This window comes from Oncorhynchus mykiss, chromosome 3 (genome assembly GCF_057628025.1).
Source record: "Oncorhynchus mykiss isolate SJ-2025 chromosome 3, ASM5762802v1, whole genome shotgun sequence".
NCBI classification, from domain to species: domain Eukaryota; kingdom Metazoa; phylum Chordata; class Actinopteri; order Salmoniformes; family Salmonidae; genus Oncorhynchus; species Oncorhynchus mykiss.
In genome coordinates, this window is record NC_143024.1 from 51,530,936 (window position 1) to 51,543,104 (window position 12,169).

The 12,169-nt window shown below is 44.4% G+C and overlaps 1 long non-coding RNA gene across 1 annotated transcript; it reads left to right on the top strand.

Moving 5' to 3' along the window:
• The first annotated feature begins 4,951 nt into the window (after nucleotides 1–4,951).
• On the top strand, nucleotides 4,952–10,712 carry LOC149984581 (uncharacterized). Its single transcript, XR_016494688.1, has 2 exons — nucleotides 4,952–5,030; nucleotides 5,268–10,712. It is a non-coding gene; the product is annotated as an uncharacterized LOC149984581 (long non-coding RNA).
• Nucleotides 10,713–12,169: the final 1,457 nt, after the last annotated feature.

Sequence of the window (12,169 nt, forward strand, 5' to 3'; positions counted from 1 at the left end):
ATAGATTATATTGATACTAACAGATACTAGATATGAATTACAGTGCATTCGGAAAGTATTCAGACCCCTTGACTTTTTCCACATTTTGTTACGTTGCAACCTTATTCAAAAATAATCTGATAAATCTAAACACAATACCCCATAATGACAATGCAAAAACAGATTTTAAGAAATTTTCCCAAATGTATTAAACATAAAACTGAAAAACCTTATTTAAATAAGTATTCAGACTAAAAATTGAGCTCAAGTACATTCTGTTTCCATGATCGTCCTTGATATGTTTCTACAACTTGATTGGAGTCCACCTGGGGTAAATTCAATTGATTGGACATGATTTGAAAAGGAACACACCTCTCAATATAAGGTCCCACAGTTGACAGTGCATGTCAGAGCAAAAACCAAGCCATGAGGTGAAAGGAATTATCTGTAGAGCTCGGAGACAGGATTGTGTCGAGACACAGATCTCGGAAAGGTTAGCAAAAAACGTCTGCAGTATTGAATATCCCAAAGAACACAGTGACCTCCATCATTTTTAAATGGAATAAGTTTGTAACCACAAAGACTCTTCCTAGAGCTGGCCGCCTGGCCAAACTGAGCCATCGGGGGTGAAGGGCCTTGGACAGGGGGCTGACCAAGAACCCAATGGTCACTCTGACAGAGATCCAGAGTTTCTCTGTGGATATGGGAGAACCTTCCAGAAGGACAACCATCTCTGCAGCACTCCACCGATCTGGCATTTATTGTAGAGTGGCCAGACGGAAGCCACTCCTCAGTAAAAGGCACATGACAGCCCGCTTGAAGTTTTCCAAAAGACACGTAAAGGACTTTCAGACCATGAGAAACAAGATTCTCTGGTCTGATGAAACCAATATTGAACTATTTTGCCTGAATGCCAAATGTCACGTCTGGAGGAAATCTGGCACCATCTTTACGGTGAAGCATGGTGGTGGCAGCATCATGCTGTGAGAATGTATTTCAGTGGCTGGGACTGGGAGACTAGTCAGGATTGAGGGAAAGATGAACAGAGCAAAGTTGAGAGAGATCCTTGATGAATACCTGCTCCAGAGCACTCAGGACCTCAGACTGGGGCAAATGTTCACCTTCCAACAGGACAACGACCCTAAGCACACAGCCAAGATAATAGAAGAGTGGCTTCGGGAGAAGTCTCTGAATGTTCTTGAGTAGCCCAGCCAGAGCGCGGACTTGAACCAGATCGAACATCTTTTAAGAGACTTGAAAATAGCTGTGCAGCGACGCTCCCCATTCAAGCTGACAGAACTTGAGAGGATCTGCAAAGAAGAATGGGAGAAACTACATACACTCCCCAAATACAATGCCTTGCAAAAGTATTCACCCCCTTGGCATAATTCCTATTTTGTTGCCTTACAAACCGAAATTAAAATAGAGTTTGATTGGTTGGTATCATTTAATTTACACAACATGCCTACCACTTAGAAGATGCTAAATATTTTTTATTGTCAAACAAACAAGAAATAAGACAAAAAAATAGAAAACTTGAGCCTGCAGAACCATCCACCACCGCAAAGTCAATATTTTGTAGAGACACCTTTTGCAGCAATTACAGCCGCAAGACTCTTGGGGTATGTCTCTATATGCTTGGCACATCTAGCCACTGGGGGTTTTTGCCCATTCTTCAAGTCAAAACTGCTCCAGCTCCTTCAAGTTGGATGGGTTCCGCTGGTGTACAGCAATCTTTATGTCATACCACAGATTTTCAATTGGATTGAGGTCTGGGCTTTGACTAGGCCATTCCAAGTCATTTAAATGTTTCCCCTTAAACCACTCGAGTGTTGCTTTAGCAGTATGCTTAGGGTCATTGTCCTGCTGGAAGGTGAACCTCCATCCCAGTCTCAAATCTCTGGAAGACTGAAACAGGTTTCCCTCAAGAATTTCCCTGTATTTAGCGCTGCCCAGTCCCTGCCCATGAAAAACATCACCACAGCATGATGCTGCCACCACCATGCTTCACTGTGGGGATGGTGTTCTCGGGGTGATGAGAGGTGTTGGGTTTGTGCCAGACATAGCATTTCCCTTATGTTTGGTCAGTCTCCCACATTTCTTTTGGCAAACACCAAATGTGTTTGCTTATTTTTTTCTTAAAGCAATGGCTTTTTCTGGCCACTCTTCCGTAAAGCCCAGCTCTGTGGAGTGTATGGCTTAAAGTGGTCCTATGAACAGACACTCCAATCTCTGCTGTGGAGCTTTGCAGCTCCTTCAGGGTTATCTTTGGTCTCTTTGTTGCCTCTCTGATTAATGACCTACTTGCCTGGTCCTTGATTTTTTGTGGGTGGCCCTTCCTTGGCAGGTTTGTTGTGGTGCCATATTCTTTACATTTGTTATTAATGGGTTAAATGGTGCTCCGTGGGATGATCAAAGTTTTGGATATTTATTTATAACCCAACCCTAATCTGTACTTCTCCACTACTATGTCCCTGACCTGTTTGGAAAGCTCCTTGGTCTTCATAGTGCCGCTTGCTTGGTGGTGCCCCTTGCTTTGTGGTGTTGCAGACTCTTAGGACTTTCAGAACAGGTGTATACATACTAAGATCATGTGGCAGATCAGGTGACACAGATTGCACACAGGTGGACTTTATTTAATTTGTTTTGTGACTTCTGATGATAATTGGTTGCACCAGATCTTATTTAGGGGCTTCATAGCAAAGGGGGTGAATACATATGCACACACCTCTTTTCTCTTTTTTATTTTTAGAATTTTTTTAACCTGTCTACGATACTGGTTCCCAATTGGGAATCAACCCTCCCACGTTCAGCTGAAACGGTGGCGCATGGAACGCAAAAATATTCTTAAAAATATTTAACCTCCACACATTAACAAGTCCAATAGCTCGAATGAAAGATAAACATCTTGTTCATCTAGCCAGCAAGTCAGATTTCTAAAATGTTTTACGGCGAAAACATAGCACATATATATGTAAAACCACCACCAGACACAGCTCATTTCAATAGCCAAAACATGCAATCAACAAACGCAGGATTAAAAAATAAATCGCTCACTAACCTTTTGAAAATCTTCATCAGATGACAGTAATATGACATATTACACAGTACATATTTTTTCTTTTCAATAATATGCCATTTATATCCATAAATGTCCATTTACAGTGAGTTCACCTTCAGAAATTACTCAAAAATGCCCGCAGGAAATCTATGTAGCGCGGCAAGATAACGTAAATAGACATCATAAACTTTGACTAAATATACATGTTCTACATATAGTTAGAAAGATACACTGCTTCTTTATGCAACCGCTGTGTTAGATTTATTTTTAACGTTACAGAAATCGCACACTATTCCATATGCTGAGACAGCGCTCAGTTCCAAGCTACATTTCCACGTAATGTTGGAGTCAACAGAAACACAGATTTAAGCATAAATATTCCCTTACCTTCGATGGTCTTCGTTCAGAATGTTCTGGAAGGCTTCATACTTACCCAATACATCGTTTGGTTTCAAGTCTTGCGTCTTTGTATTAGCTACTGCTAATAACATCAGCTGAAATGCACCCAAAACGTCCTCTGTTGCGCATCAAAACTTCAAAATTACACATTATATGTCGACTAAACAGGTCAAACTAAGTGCAGAAGCAAGCTTTATGATGTTTTAGACATGCAAAACAAACTTCAATTCAATCGGCCATCGTCTGCCCTTCTCTTGAGTGCTGGAAACAAAGGAATGGCTGCGACCAATTCGCGCCCATACGCACAGCCTATTCTCTCGTGGCACGCACCAATTCTCGCGGGATTTGAACGATTTGAAGCTCTAATGAAAGAGGACATCTAGCGGAAGAGATAGAAAGTGTCCCCAGAATCATAGCTGGTTGGGAAGGGTGGGGGCCATGACGTCAAAGTTGCTCCAACTTTCATGGCCACAAAAACTAGTTTGGAAGAATGCCTGCCCTGTGAGTTCTGCTATACTTACAGACATAATTCCAACGGTTTTAGAATCTTTAGAGTGTTTTCTATCCAATAATAATTTTTATTTGCATATATTAGCAATTTTTGACAGATTTTTTTTCCAGTTTACTAGGGGTACCCAATCTCTCCAAAGGGGGCGTATGTCTGCCATATCCTTAACAGGTTTTAAACAAGTTATTTTATTTTATTTCACTTCACCAATTTGGACTATTTTGTGTATGTCCATTACATGAAATCCAAATAAAAATCTATTTAAATTACAGGCTGTAATGCAACAAAATAGGAAAAATGCCAAGGGGGTGAATACTTTTGCAAGGCACTGTGTGCATGGCTGTAATTTAACAAAATTTGGAAAAAGTAATGGGGTCTGAATACTTTTCGAATGCACTGTATATTACTGTGTTTGATTCTGAACAGGTTGTTGTACTGAAGGAGTTCTCCTACCAGGTGGACAAGCCAGACAGGAAGAGGAGATATTACTTCAGGATACGGATGAGATACGACTGTCTGTTTGGTGACCTGAAGACTTGGAGTGGATGGACACCAACTAGATACTGGAGAAATGAGACCGAGACAGGTAGAGCGATTCTTTCTGCCTTTGGCTTTCTATGTTCCATTCCTTCTCCCCCTCACTTTCCTTTTATTTCTCACTCTCTCACATTTAACCATAGGTCAATTGTTTAGCCCATTAACAAAATAAGGGAACAGTAGTATATTTGATGAATGAGGCTAAAATGACTTTTTCAAATACTCATACTCTTTCTGTCAACAGGTCCCTGCGCCACAGAGATAAATGCCATTGTTTATGTTGTGACCATTTTACCTTTGTTGATCTGTTTCCTGCTGATAGTCACTTTCTCACAGAAAAGGCAAGTGGTCAAGTCTATTCTATTCTGCAATGATATGCTAACGATTAAAGAGCAATTTGGAATTGTGTAGATCCTGAGTAGGTCATACATACATATAATCATAATGCAATAATTGTTTGCCAACAGGGTCAGAAGACTCTTCCTACCTCACATCCCAGACCCCAAACACACCTGTGAAACTCTCTTCAGTATGGACCAGTTTCAGGTAACAGACTGAAGTTATATTCATAGTTGATAATATAGTTTGGTAAACACTTACCTTACCTTTACTTTGAGGGGTATACGTAAAGCAGTCATAAAACCTGTATGAACAAGGTATTCTTCACAATACATCTATTTAACACCATTCATATGGAGTTTAAGTTCTACAGAGTTGCACAAGAGTTGTAGCGACCTACAGTACCTCAATTAACCTCTTACCTTTCTATCTCTCTGTTGGCAGTGGCACAGTACTTTCATAGAGCCCAGTGTGGAATGTGAGACAGTTGACATAGAAATTGTCAGCACAGCAAAGACTGAGGAGGAAGAGGAAGAAGAAGCAGAGAGGGAAGATGGACAAGCTGAAGAAGAATCCACTCATATTGACCCGGTTTCTCATCTAACAGACCTAGGCCTCCAGAGCTACCCTGACTTGGAGGTCAATGGAACGTACGTGTTCTGGTGAGGGACGGACCAAGATCTTCATTTCATTTTTTATTAAATTAACATTACTGAAATTGTGCTGATGAGGTGCTTGTGACGATGATGGCCTTGGACCAATGATGTACTGTATATGACTGTATGTGACATGATTGAACCAAAGGACAAAGGACATTTTGCACACTGTTGTCTTTTTTGCACACTTGTATAGATTATTTGAAATCTTATTTATCTCTTTATTTCTGATAGATAAAACAACAGTAGTACAATAAATAATAATAAGGACAATTTATATTATATACTGAACAAAAATATAAGAGCTGGCAACAATTTACAAAGATTTTACTGAGTTACAGTTCATATAAGGAAATCAGTCAATTTAAATGAATTAATTAGGCCCTAATCTATGCATTTCACATGACTGGGAATACAGATATGCATCTGTTGGTCACATATACCTTTAAAAAAATGTGCCTCAGGATCTCATCACGGTATTTCTGTGCATTCAAATTGCCATTGATAAAATACAATTTTGTTAGTTGTCTGTAGCTTGTGCCTGCCCATACCATAAGTCCACCACCACCATGGGGCACTCTGTTCACAACATTGACATCAGCAAACTGCTTGCCCACACAACGCCATACACTTGGTCTGTGGTTGTGAAGTCGGTTGGATGTACTGCCAAATTCTAAAAACGATGTTGGAAGTGGCTTATGGTAGAGAAATGAGCATTCAATTCTCTGGTAACAGCTCTGGTGGATATTCCTGCAGTCAGCATGCCAACTGCACACTCTCCCTCAAAACTAGAGATATCTGTGGCATTGAGCTATGTGACAAAAAGTCACATTTTAGAGTGGCCTTTTATTGTCCCCCAGCACAAGGTACACCTGTGTAATGATCAGGCAATTTAATCCGTTGATATGCCACACCTGTCAGGTGGATGGATTATCTTACCATAGGAGATATGCTCACTAACAGGGACGTAAACAACTTTGTGCACACACTTTTAGAGAAGTAAGCTTTCAGTGCATATGGAACATTTCTGGGATCTTTTATTTCAGCTCATGAAACATGGGACCAAATCAAATCAAATTGTATTGGTCACATTCACATGTTTAGCAGATGTTATTGCGAGTATAGCGAAATGCTTGTAACCAACACTTAACATGTTGCGTTTATATTTTTGTTCAGTGTATATTGTTGTTTTGACATATTCTTACACATTTTGTACATTTTGCAGCGTTAGTTAATACATACAGTGCCTTGCGAAAGTATTCGGCCCCCTTGAACTTTGCGACCTTTTGCCACATTTCAGGCTTCAAACATAAAGATAAAAAACTGTATTTTTTTGTGAAGAATCATCAACAAGTGGGACACAATCATGAAGTGGAACGACATTTATTGGATATTTCAAACTTTTTTAACAAATCAAAAACTGAAAAATTGGGCGTGCAAAATTATTCAGCCCCTTTACTTTCAGTGCAGTTTTGAGCTCATGTAAGGGGTGCGTAACTGGTAGCAGTGAAGTCCCCCCTTGATGCGCGGCTTCAGCAGCGAGCTGACACCGGCCTCGGGGACGACCCGGAGGGCGAGGTGCACTGCGATCCAGACGGAGACGGTGGAAATCCCGCAGCATAGAAGGGTCCAACACATCCTCCTCCGGAACCCAGTATCTCTCCTCCGGACCGTACCCCTCCCAGTCCTCGAGGTACTGAAGGCCCCTCGCCCAACGTCTCGAATCCAGGATGGATCGAACGGAGTACGCCGGGGCCCCCTCGATGTCCATAGGGGGTGGAGGAACATCCCGCACCTCAGCTTCCTGGAGCGGGCCAGCCACCACCGGCCTGAGGAGAGACACATGGAATGAGGGGTTAATGAGGTAATCGGGGGGAAGCTGTAACCTATAAAATACCTCGTTCACTCGCCTCAGGAATTTAAATGGCCCCACAAACCGCGGACCCAGCTTCCGACAGGGCAGGCGAAGGGGCAGGTTCCGGGTCGAGAGCCAGACCCGGTCCCCCGGTGCGAACACCGGGGCCTCACTGCGGTGACAGTCTGCACCAACTTTCTGGCGCAGCATGGTGCGCTGAAGATGGACATGGTCTCCTCCGCGCGCCGGAACCAGTCATCCACCGCAGGAGCTTCGGTCTGACTCTGAGGCCAAGGAGCCAGAACTGGCTGATACCCCAACACACACTGGAAGGGAGAAAGGTTAGTGGTGGAGCGAGTTCTGGGCCATCTCTGCCCAGGGCACTTACGCTGCCCACTCCCCCGGGCCGGTCCTGGCAATAAGACCTCAGAAACGTACCCACATCCTGGTTAACTCTCTCTACCTGCCTGTTACTCTCGGGGTGAAAACCTGAGGTAAGGCTGACCGAGACCCCCAGACGTTCCATGAACGCCATCCAGACCCTCGACGTGAACTGGGGACCCCGATCAGACACTATATCCTCAGGCACCCCACAGTGCCGGAAGAGTAAACAGGGCCTCCTAGGGAGACCGGGTAAAGGGAGGAGACAACAGGACTTAGAAAAACGATCCACAACGACCAGGATCGTGGTGTTACCCTGTGAAGGTGGAAGATCGGTTATGAAATCCACCGACAGGTGCGACCACGGCCGTTGTGGGTAAGGGTTGTAACTTACCTCTGGGCAGGTGCCTAGGAGCCCTTACACTGGGCGCACACCGAGCAGGAGGAAACATAAACCCTCACATCCTTAGCCAAAGTGGGCCACCAGTACTTCCCACTAAGACAGTGCACTGTCAGACCGATCCCAGGATGACCAGAGGAGGGTGACGTGTGGGCCCAATCATCCGGTCACAGACAGCAGATGGAACGTACAGACACCCAGCTGGACACTGAGGGGGAGCGGGCTCTGCACATAACGCCCGCTCAATGTCCGTGTCCAGCTCCCATACCAAGCAAGAGGCGGGTATGGGAGTGGGATCCATGGACCGCTCCTCTGTGTCATACTGCCGGGACAGTGCATCTGCCTTAACGTTTTGGGAACCTGGTCTGTACGAAAGGGCGAAAACAAAACGGGTGAAAAACATGGCCCACCTTGCGTGGCGAGGGTTCAGTCTCCTCGCTGCCCAGATGTACTCCAGATTGCAGTGGTCAGTCCAGATGAGAAAAGGGTGTTTAGCCCCTTCAAGCCAATGTCTCCACACCTTCAAGGCCTTGACTACAGCCAACCGGGAGCTCCCCCCACGTCATAGTTTTGCTCTGCCGGGCTGAGCTTCTTCAAGAAGAAGGCACTGGGGCGGAGCTTCGGTGGTGTACAGGAGAGCTGAGAGCACCGCTCCTATCCCAGCCTCGGACGCGTCCACCTCCACTATGAACGACAAAGTGGGATCAGGATGGGCCAGCACTGGCGCCAAGTTAAACAGAGCCATTAGTTGCCCAAAAGCCCTGTCCGCCTCAACTGACCACTGCAGACGTACAGGACCCCCCTTCAGCAGTGAGGTAAGGGGAGCAGCCACCTGACCAAAACCCTGGATAAATCTCTGGTAGTAATTGGCAAACCCTAAAAATCGCTGCACCTCCTTTACTGTGGTGGGAGTCGGCCAATTACGCACAGCTGAAATGCGGTCACTCTCCATCTCCACCCCTGATGTGGAAATGCGATACCCTAGGAGGGAGACGGCTTGCTGAAAGAACAGGCATTTCTCAGCCTTGATGTACAGGTCATGCTCCAACAGTCATCCAAGTACCTTGCGCACCAAGGACACATGCTCGGCGTGTGTAGCGGAGTATACCAGAATGTCATCAATATACACCACTACGCCCTGCACGTGCAGGTCCCTGAAAATCTTGTCTACAAAGGATTGACGAGGTACTCATAATGCCCTGAGGTGGAACATAAACGCCGCCTTCCACTCATCTCCCTCCCGGATACGAACCAGGTGGTATGTGCTCCTGAGATCCAGTTTTGTGAAGAAGCGCGCCCGTGCATTGACTCAATCGCCGTGGCGATAAGAGGTAACTGTACCTCACTGTAATTTGATTGAGACCTCGATAATCAATGCACGTGCGCAAACCTCCATCCTTCTTCTTCACAAAAAAGAAACTCGAGCAGACGGGTGAAGTGGATGACCGAATGTACCCCTGATGCAGGGATTCGGAGACATATGTCTTCATAGCCACCGTCTCTGCTTGCGACAGGGGATACACATGACTCCTGGGAAGTGCAGCGTCTACCAGGAGATTTATCGCACAATCCCCCCGTCAATGGGGTGGTAATTGAGCCGCCTTCTTTATACAGAAGGCGAGAGCCAAATCAGCATATTCAGGGGGGATGCGCACAGTGGAGACCTGGGCTGGACTTTCCACCATTGACGGAAACCCCTACCTACCTCCCTGAGCTCTCACGACCACCCCGTGAGAGCCCTCTGTTGCCATGAAATAGTGGGGTTATGATGAGCTAACCAGGGAAGGCCCAGTACCACGGGAAACGCAGGAGAGTCAATAAGAAAGAGACTGATTCTCTCCTTGTGACTCCCCTGCATCACCATGGCCAGGGAGATAGTGGCTTCCCTGATTAGCCCGGACCCCAATGGTTGACTATCCAGAGCGTGCACTGGGAAAGGTCTAGCCACAGGGATAATTGGGATCATAAATCGACGAGAGCCTTATGATGGGAATGCAGGGGAAAATCAGGAAAACAAACAGGTACAAACAGTTGGACAACAGAGGACTCTGGATGAGAGTGGTGCAGACTCACCTTGGGTGACGCCAGAGTGCCCTGCCTGCTGCCTCGACCCCCAGAGGGACCAACCCGGACAATTTATTTTCTGTTTTATTCAAATAAGTTTATACAGTATCTTTTAAAAAAAAAACTAAGTATTTAATTCAGACACATTTCAGTAATGAGAATTTGGGTTGAAAATGTAAAAAATTCGGGCAAAAAAAGCAACAAGACATCTTAGTCCTCAGACTGATGCATCATGGTTTTGTAACTCAATTTGCTACAGATATTTTATAACTGATTTAATGTGAATCACTCGGTGAATCGCTGTGACACACAAAATATGAGTGATGGTGTAATCCATGTGTAATAACTACGTAAAAAATGTAGGGAATTTGTTAAATTCTTATGTGACGTGCAATCATATTCAGTCCTGATTGGTCAACAAGCTTGCTTGAAAGTGTTATTTGACGTGTACTTCTTAGACTCTGAAAGACCCAAACAGCGTTCCATAAATTAATTGTAATAATTCATAGTTACATTAAACGAACAACATGTAATTGCAGTCTGTAATTAGCCCCTTGCTAAGCCCCGCCCACCTTGGTTACTGCTTCAATCTCAGACAACATTTTCCTGGCAAACCCAATTCCCCATTCAACCACTAGCGAAATCCCATCTAATACACAATCCGCAGCAAGGCGACTTCTAGCGACAAATCAAGGAGCCAATAGCGGATCTCACTGAATAGTTAGCAACACTGGTGTGTTTATTAGTGCTGTCCAAGACAACCCAAAAATCCCAGTTGGACACGCTGTGTACATTTGTATTTTTTTATTTTACCGTAAGTGTCTGTGACTGGCACACATTGACTCTCCTCATTGTTGCAGCGAGCAGGCATCACAGGACAGCAAGTGTTTATCGCGCTGTCCATGCTGAAGTTGCAACATAATTCCTACCATTTTGTTTCTTGTTTCTCTGACTGAAAACCTGTTACAGAAATTGTATTTATTCACGTGTTTCGCATTCTGGCTCGCATCCACTCTTTCACTCAGCCAGGGAGGTACAGAACTGACTGATTAGGCGCTGCCAAACGTCACATCGATAGCTAAATGCTGGGCAAATGTAGAGTCAATTGATGTTCATGAATGGGTTTTGCCAAAACCAACCAGGGATTTAGTGGAGGGTAAACGCACGTAAACACTGTTTACGCACCTTTTTATTTTTGAAATAGCGTTTACTCTCATTTTTATTTAGTTAATTATCGTTTACCCACTGATTGCGTTCTCAGCTTTGATCAACGCAAAGAAGGCTTCATGATCTGAGTTCTAATCGCGCCTACCTCTGCGAATGAGGGGAATCATGACTGATTCATGTACGCTCGTTATGTTCGCCTGCTCCACAGGATTTGCCTTGTTAACAGCGCATTCATTCACCACTCTGTCCAACGGGAAACTCCACCCACGACATAGGCAGAGAGGTGAAACAAACTACCTCAGCCCAGATTTACAGTGGCAAGTTGCAGAGATGCCGCTGACAATGGGAATTATTTTAACACCCCTCAATTCCTGTGGTGTCAACAGACATCCCCAAACAACCCCTCCACCCCCGACTCTCTGAAAATGAGTGTGCAACTGGTAGTCGCTGATATTTCAGTCAGATGTCTAGCGAGATATGTATCTCAAGGGCTCTGCCTATTAGACAGATAGCTAAAATGATTAAGTTAGAAGCTAACGTTGTACAGAGCCTGACCCCAGCAGGAGCAATTGACTGAAATTAGCTAGCTATAATCAAAAGATAGGCTGCTATAAATTCTCATAATGAACATTTTTTCTTTATAGAGAATAGTGAGACAGACAGTGGTGAGTCAGGCTGAAATGAAGGAGGCAAAGGAGACACAGAAAGGAAGCATTGGAGTAAGCGGGGAGACCCATGTGGGGTCCCCTAAAATGTAAATTGGGTCACCTGAGAGAGTCTTTAATCTTATCAAACACATTAATAACTTTTTTCTCTTCAAATG